Raw genomic sequence first — 6,851 nt, 5'->3', positions numbered from 1 at the left:
ACATAAGTCCTAAAAAAGCATTTGTCCTGCAATCGGTCTCGCATTTGCGAAATTTTAAGCTATTGTCATTGTAAATGACAATGCCTATTATTTATGTTTTCAAAACCAACACATAGATAAAGGTTTGTCATTTATAATGCCAGTAGCTCAAAGTCTCGCAAATGCGAGACCTACTGCATTGCAAATGCTTGTTTGGGTAAGCAAAGACTGGGAGTACTCCTGAATTCGATGTATAGACTCCTTTTTGACTCCAGGATGCCTTAGCAGACTCTCTCCTTTTTTGGTGACCCATAACCAAGATCTGTTCCCAATTGCACCTTTCAATTATTGCAAGCCTCGATCTGTTCATTGACCTAGGGTTCTTCCAATATGCTGTGCACATATTTCTTTTAGCGTTTTGGCAATGTGGCCCAGCCACCACAATTTTGGGATGTTTTTGATAGTTCGGACATCAAGGAATTCTTTTAAGTACACTTTTAGTTTCAGGTTTGTCCACAGCTGGGCATAGTACAGAACAGGCTTTATAGTAATCAAGGCTTCGCGCTGTGTACGCCAAGCTCGTCCCTTAATGCTTCCATTTGTGCATCTTCTCCCAGAAGTAATAAATGCTGCCCATAGGAATAAATTCTCGATTGTGTGCAGTCATAAGCTTCTACAGCTAGGCACCATATGTACCAGCGGCCAATGCTTTCATTTCACAAGCTGGAAGGGTCTGGTGTTCTCAGCCGCCTTGGCTATATATCTTTGAAGACTACTTCCTCTGTGAACTTGGGGATTATTTTACAAATTACCTCTGGTGCTGATGTTTTAGCTAGCACCAAGCTAGAATGATCAACGTGCCATACTTTTGGAGGGCATCCTCTACAGTGTTGCCAGAATTAGCGGCTTTCTGGTACATGGAAGAAACATATTTGTTCTAATCAAACGGACGGATTCTTGTTCTGATGGCCCATGCATACCCATCTGACCAATTTCCAGAATGTTCTTGGATTTTTTTCCATGAGTGACATTTGAAGCACCTTCCAGGCTTTAATTTCAAACTTCCCCTTTTAACCTTTATTAGACGTTTGTAGGCGTATTTGAGGTTTTAAGAAGCTCTTCACTGGCTTGACATGTATGATTCCAGCATTTTCTTGCCTCGTAGCCACATCAGTCACGGGCTTGCATTCCCAGCAGCGATTTTTCCAATTTGGCTTGAGGCCCAGACTGTCAGACTCTAGAAAGTCCTGTATTTTTGTCATGCAAGATTTGCTTTTGGACAGGAGGAATGTTGCAATTAGTTTGTTGTGGTCTCTTTCGACTCTTCTTTTCACTATCATTTCAATGACAAGGTACCAGGGCTCTTAAGCTTAGTAACATTCATCAATTAGGCTCACACAAGTGCCAGACCTGAAGGTTTCTTTAGCAAGCATATCAGATGGAGTGTGTCTATTAAGTGTATGCAGAGCGCTAGCTGCTAGCATTCTAGATAATTTCTCCCCTGACTTGGTTTTCATGAAATATTTTGTTACAATAGTGAGAATACTCCAAACAGACTCCCACTGAGTAGCTCTTGATCCTGCATCATAGGGTGAGGATTGGTGTTGAAATCGGAACACACCAGTATTAAGTTAGTTCTAGCTCTCTTTTTGTTTTAAGATCCATGACTTGTTGGATCCCGTCTTGCCTTGGTAATGCACAGCTCTAGATCATTTTAGCAGAGACATTCTGGCTTCTTTATTATCTGGCAGAAAATAAACAGTAAAGATGTCGAACGACCAGATGTCAATTTTTAGTCTTAGGTGTAGTATATTATTATCGATTATTTTTTTTGCTTAGTTGTGTTTTAACTGGCAGGTCTGTTGAGACCTATATGGTTAAGCCACCTTTGGGTCTTGCCTTGCTTTGTTTGGTTGCTTGGATTCTATAAGCGGTGTATCCATACAGTTCAACTTCTTCCAGAGCCCAGGTTTCTTGGAGGTATCATATTTTATGGCATTTAAATAAAGTAACCCAATCTTTGTTGTCTTTTTTCACTTTGAGCCTGGCAATATTCCAACTAAGTATTGTGCAGAGATCAGGGTCAATTGAAAAGAATATCCCATGACTGGCAGTTTGGTTGCACATTAGTGTTTTGGGTAGCCAGCAGCAATTTTCATTACTCGAATGGGTTAACGGAGGGAGAAGAAGAATAGTTGTTTTGGGATGTAAAACTTCTTCCCTCCTATTTGTTGTGTGAATTTGGATTTTCAGATTTTGTGGATCTCTGTATTCTAGATAGTTGGAGGTTGGGCCACATGCTGATCTCTAGGCAATTTGGGTGTAAAACATTAAACGTTTTATGGTCACCTCATTTTCGTGTCTTCTAGTGTACTTGGATAGGACATCTCCTTGGGATGAAAAATATGATGTAATGATCCACCTTCTCTAGGAGGCCAAGGATTTCTAAGAATGCTGCATTTGTATGAAGTTTGCCAGCATTCATTCTACTAGTTGTCCCCTGAATCTGTCTCTACTTTCTTCTTTCCTTATTTCATTAGCAAATTCGACTCACCTATACACATGATTATTGTTCGACGTCTGGAAATCCTTTTTTTGAGGTTCATTTGCTACAAAAGTTTTATTAGCTGGGTTTCCTAATCGTCCAGGTGTGTTTTACAAATATCCCAAGTTCGTGGTGGTTTGTAATTGTTTCCTGTTACTACTGTGGAGTTCTACCAGTGTTTAAGAGCCATGCTGTAGAGGGAATGTTATTATTCTTAATTTGTTGAAAAACTGCCAGCCATGCGGGTAATTCCCAGGTAGAGATGCTGACATTGAAGTACAGTCTGCTCTGACCTTTGTAGTCCCATATGTACTTTCTTCCTCTACCTGGGTCTTGCCCAGGCCTTGAATGCCCTCAGAAGGGGACTTGTTAGTTAACATAAACTGACTTTGGAGTTAGGGCCAATTGTACCTTGGCGTTTCTTTCTCTTAGGCCAACTGGAATTCTCTGGAATGCTGTGTACGTCTTGTTCATATAATACAGCCATGGTCTGTATTCACAAAGGTTTTGTTACCTAGGTTCAACATTGAAGCAAGCACTGAAGTGCTCCCCTTCAAGCACAGTGATGGGCTGAGATGTAATGACACCGTCTGTTTTTTCCCTGAGATACCCTTATATTCCATACATTTGTTTTTTATCTTTTCTATAGCCATTGCTTATTCATTTTAGGGGGAGCTTTTTTGTTGTCTTGCTATAGCTGAAGGGATTGCCTCTCTGTTGGCACCATGAGCATTTAACTCCGGGATTACCTCCAGTTGACCTGGATCACAAGAGAAGGGGTATGTCCATCTGCTGCTTCATCTACATTGCAATAACTCCTGGAGAGCACTGTCACAGGCTAAAGCCTTGCCTCACAGGACAGAGAAGCAACCCACTTAGCTGAGCTTCACATGTGAGGTCATAGATCATTCTTGGCTGCACACCAACTTAAAAAAAATAAATTAAAAGGCAGAGTAGGAGCACTACAGAAACTCAGGTCTTCTTTCCAACTGGATAAAGCATTTGTGTTGGAAACCACCTCTCTGCACAGTGTACTAACATGAAGTACACTATGCAGAGTGTGCGAGAGATCCCTAATAGGCAGAAAGTAGATAATACTAACTCTCTTTTTGTGGTAGTGTGGGCGAGCAGGTAGGCCTATCAGAGGGTAGTGTTAAGCATTTTCTGTACTCACAGAGGCAATTAATGAGAGACACACAGGAATAAATCTGAGACCAATTTGTAAAAAAAATAACAGCAATTTTTATATAATTCTTAAGACCATAAACACAGTTCTAGGGTAAGTACTTTCAGAGAAACGATTTGGCAAAGTTCAATAAATATATCACTACTATGCACAATTCTGCACCCTAGGAACAAATAGGGAAAAAGCAGGATAATCCGTAGAAAATCTGGGAATGCTCTCATGAAGTTCACCTTCTCATTGTAGGTGGATGTTGGGACCAGAACCAAAGTTCCAGCAGGAGAAGTTCGGGAGCGTCCCGGATCGGCCGGGAGCAGAGGTGCTGAGGTCTTGGAAGCTGGTAAGCAAAGACGAAGGAGGCCACTTGAAATAGCACTGTACAGAAGGACTTACAGGTAAGTCCGGTGAGCCTCCTTAGAGGGAGGAGGTTGCTAGGGCCTGGGGACCACGGGCGCAGGCCTGCTTTGTAAGTGCTAGGGCAGGTAGGGCCAGATACAGAGCGAACAGGTCAGCCGGCCATCATGCATCTTGACGTCCTTGCGGTCGGAAGCAGGCCATTTGGAGAAGTTATCTCGGGACAGCTGTGCGACTCAGGAAGTGGGTCTCCGGTGTCTCGACGTCCCTCGACGGGTGCTTGCTTCTATTGCTTCGGGAGTCTGGAGTGGACTCTTCTACTTTGGGTTTGTCGTTGGGGGTCCAGTACCTCGTGTATTGGTACACTGCGGCTCCAGTAGGACCTGATGCCTTCAAACTTGGTCGGGAGGCTGATCTGACCCTCCAGGGCGGTTGTACCTTTTCTCGCTTCGGTGCTGCATCAAGGTACTCATGGAGAAGCATGTTGAGAAACCGGACTTCATGGGATCTGTGCCTGCCGTGTGCAGGGAAGTGATACCTTCACTCCAAAGGAGCTTCTTGGTGATTTCTTGAAGGCTAGAGGTTCTTCGAGGTCCTTGGAGTCCTTTCAGGTTGACACAGCAGCAGAGATTGTTGAGTCCTGGGAGCTGCAGCCAGGGTTTGACGCCTTTTTCTTCTGCAGCAGGGCTTCAGCTCTCGGCAGCGGGTCTCCCTTGCCCTGGTCTTCCCTTGTCCATGGAATCTGATGTTCAGGTCTCGGGGTGTCACCTAAATACTGAATTTAGGGGCGTTACAAGGGGAGACATGTAGTAGCCAATGGGCTACTTACCTTTAGGGTGTCTACACCCTCTAGTGACCACTTCCTGTGGGAAGAGGCACTACCCTAGACCGGATAGGAAGTTTTCTCACCATCCCAAGATGGTGGAATTTCAGGAGAGGGGTTCACATTGTCTGCCCCGCCCTAAAGGTGGTGCAGGCTAAGTGAGGACCCTTCTCCTAATCTAAAGATTTTTAGGTCTCGCCTGTCGATGCGCATGCGCATCGAGCTTGCGAGCCTATTGCGGCTTAAACAAGCTTTAACTAAGAAGCAAGGAATCCTGGCGATTCCTTGCAGTGCCCGTGACTTTTAAGCTCAATGCGCATGTGCATTGAGCTTAAAAGCTCGTGCACATCAGTTCCCTCAGCCGCAATCGCCTTCTGTTCCCTCTGCCGCATTCCTCCGACACCTTTGAAGTGAAGCTTAGCTTCACTTCAAAGGCCCGGCTTCTTCACACCCACATGCCGCTCTCCCCGCTCCGCCCCCTCCCCTGCCCGCCATGTGCATTTCTCCTACACCCCCTCCCCAGAGCAATGCCCTCCGTCTGTTTTACAATTTGAAGAGGTGCCTCCTCACATTTCACTTCACTGCCTTCCAACCTCATGGTTGAAACTTTAGTCACCATCTCCTGTTTGTCGTACACAAATCTCGCAGATACCCCAAGCAGCGGTGCACGCACTACAAATCCTTCTGTTATGCCACATCTCGCAGCTTAGATACATTCCCTCTTTCTTTTAACTCTCCACGTTTCTGCCTGTTTCACTCTCTCTTCCAACTCTCACCCCCCTCTCCATTTACTTACACAAATCTCGCAGATACCCCAAGCAGCGGTGCACGCACTACCAATCCTTCTGTTATGCCACATCTCGCAGCTTAGATTCATTCCCTCTTTTTTTTTACTCTCCACGTTTCTGCCTTCCAACCTCATTGTTGAAACTTTAGTCACCATCTCCTGTTTGTCGTTGCACGCACTACCAATCCTTCTGTTATGCCACATCTCGCAGCTTAGATTCATTCCCTCTTTCTTTAAAACTCTCCACGTTTCTGCCTTCCAACCTCATTGTTGAAACTTTAGTCACCATCTCCTGTTTGTCGTTGCACGCACTACCAATCCTTCTGTTATGCCACATCTCGCAGCTTAGATTCATTCCCTCTTTCTTTTAACTCTCCACATTTCTGCCTTCCAACCTCATTGTTGAAACTTTAGTCACCATTTCCGGTTTGTCGTACCCCAAGCAGCGGTGCACGCACTACCAATCCTTCTGTTATGCCACATCTCGCAGCTTAGATTCATTCCCTCTTTCTTTTAACTCTCCACGTTTCTGCCTGGTTCACTCTCTCTTCCAACTCTCACCCCCCTCTCCATTTACTTACACAAATCTCGCAGATACCCCAAGCAGCGGTGCACGCACTAACAATCCTTCTGTTATGCCACATCTCGCAGCTTAGATTCATTCCCTCTTTCTTTTAACTCTCCACGTTTCTGCCTGTTTCACTCTCTCTTCCAACTCTCACCCCCCTCTCCATTTACTTACACAAATCTTGCAGATACCCCAAGCAGCGTTGCACGCACTACCAATCCTTCTGTTATGCCACATCTCGCAGCTTAGATTCATTCCCTCTTTCTTTTAACTCTCCACGTTTCTGCCTTCCAACCTCATTGTTGAAACTTTAGTCACCATCTCCTGTTTGTCGTACCCCAAGCAGCGGTGCACGCACTACAAATCCTTCTGTTATGCCACATCTCGCAGCTTAGATTCATTCCCTCTTTCTTTTAACTCTCCACGTTTCTGCCTTGTTCACTCTCTCTTCCAACTTTAGTCACCATCTCCTGTTTGTCGTACCCCAAGCAGCGGTGCACGCACTACAAATCCTTCTGTTATGCCACATCTCGCAGCTTAGATTCATTCCCACTTTCTTTTAACTCTCCACGTTTCTGCCTGGTTCACTCTCTCTTCCAACTCTCACCCCCC

This window comes from Lissotriton helveticus, chromosome 8 (assembly GCF_964261635.1).
Source record: "Lissotriton helveticus chromosome 8, aLisHel1.1, whole genome shotgun sequence".
Lineage (NCBI taxonomy): Eukaryota > Metazoa > Chordata > Amphibia > Caudata > Salamandridae > Lissotriton > Lissotriton helveticus.
Note: the sequence above shows the minus strand (reverse complement) of the source record.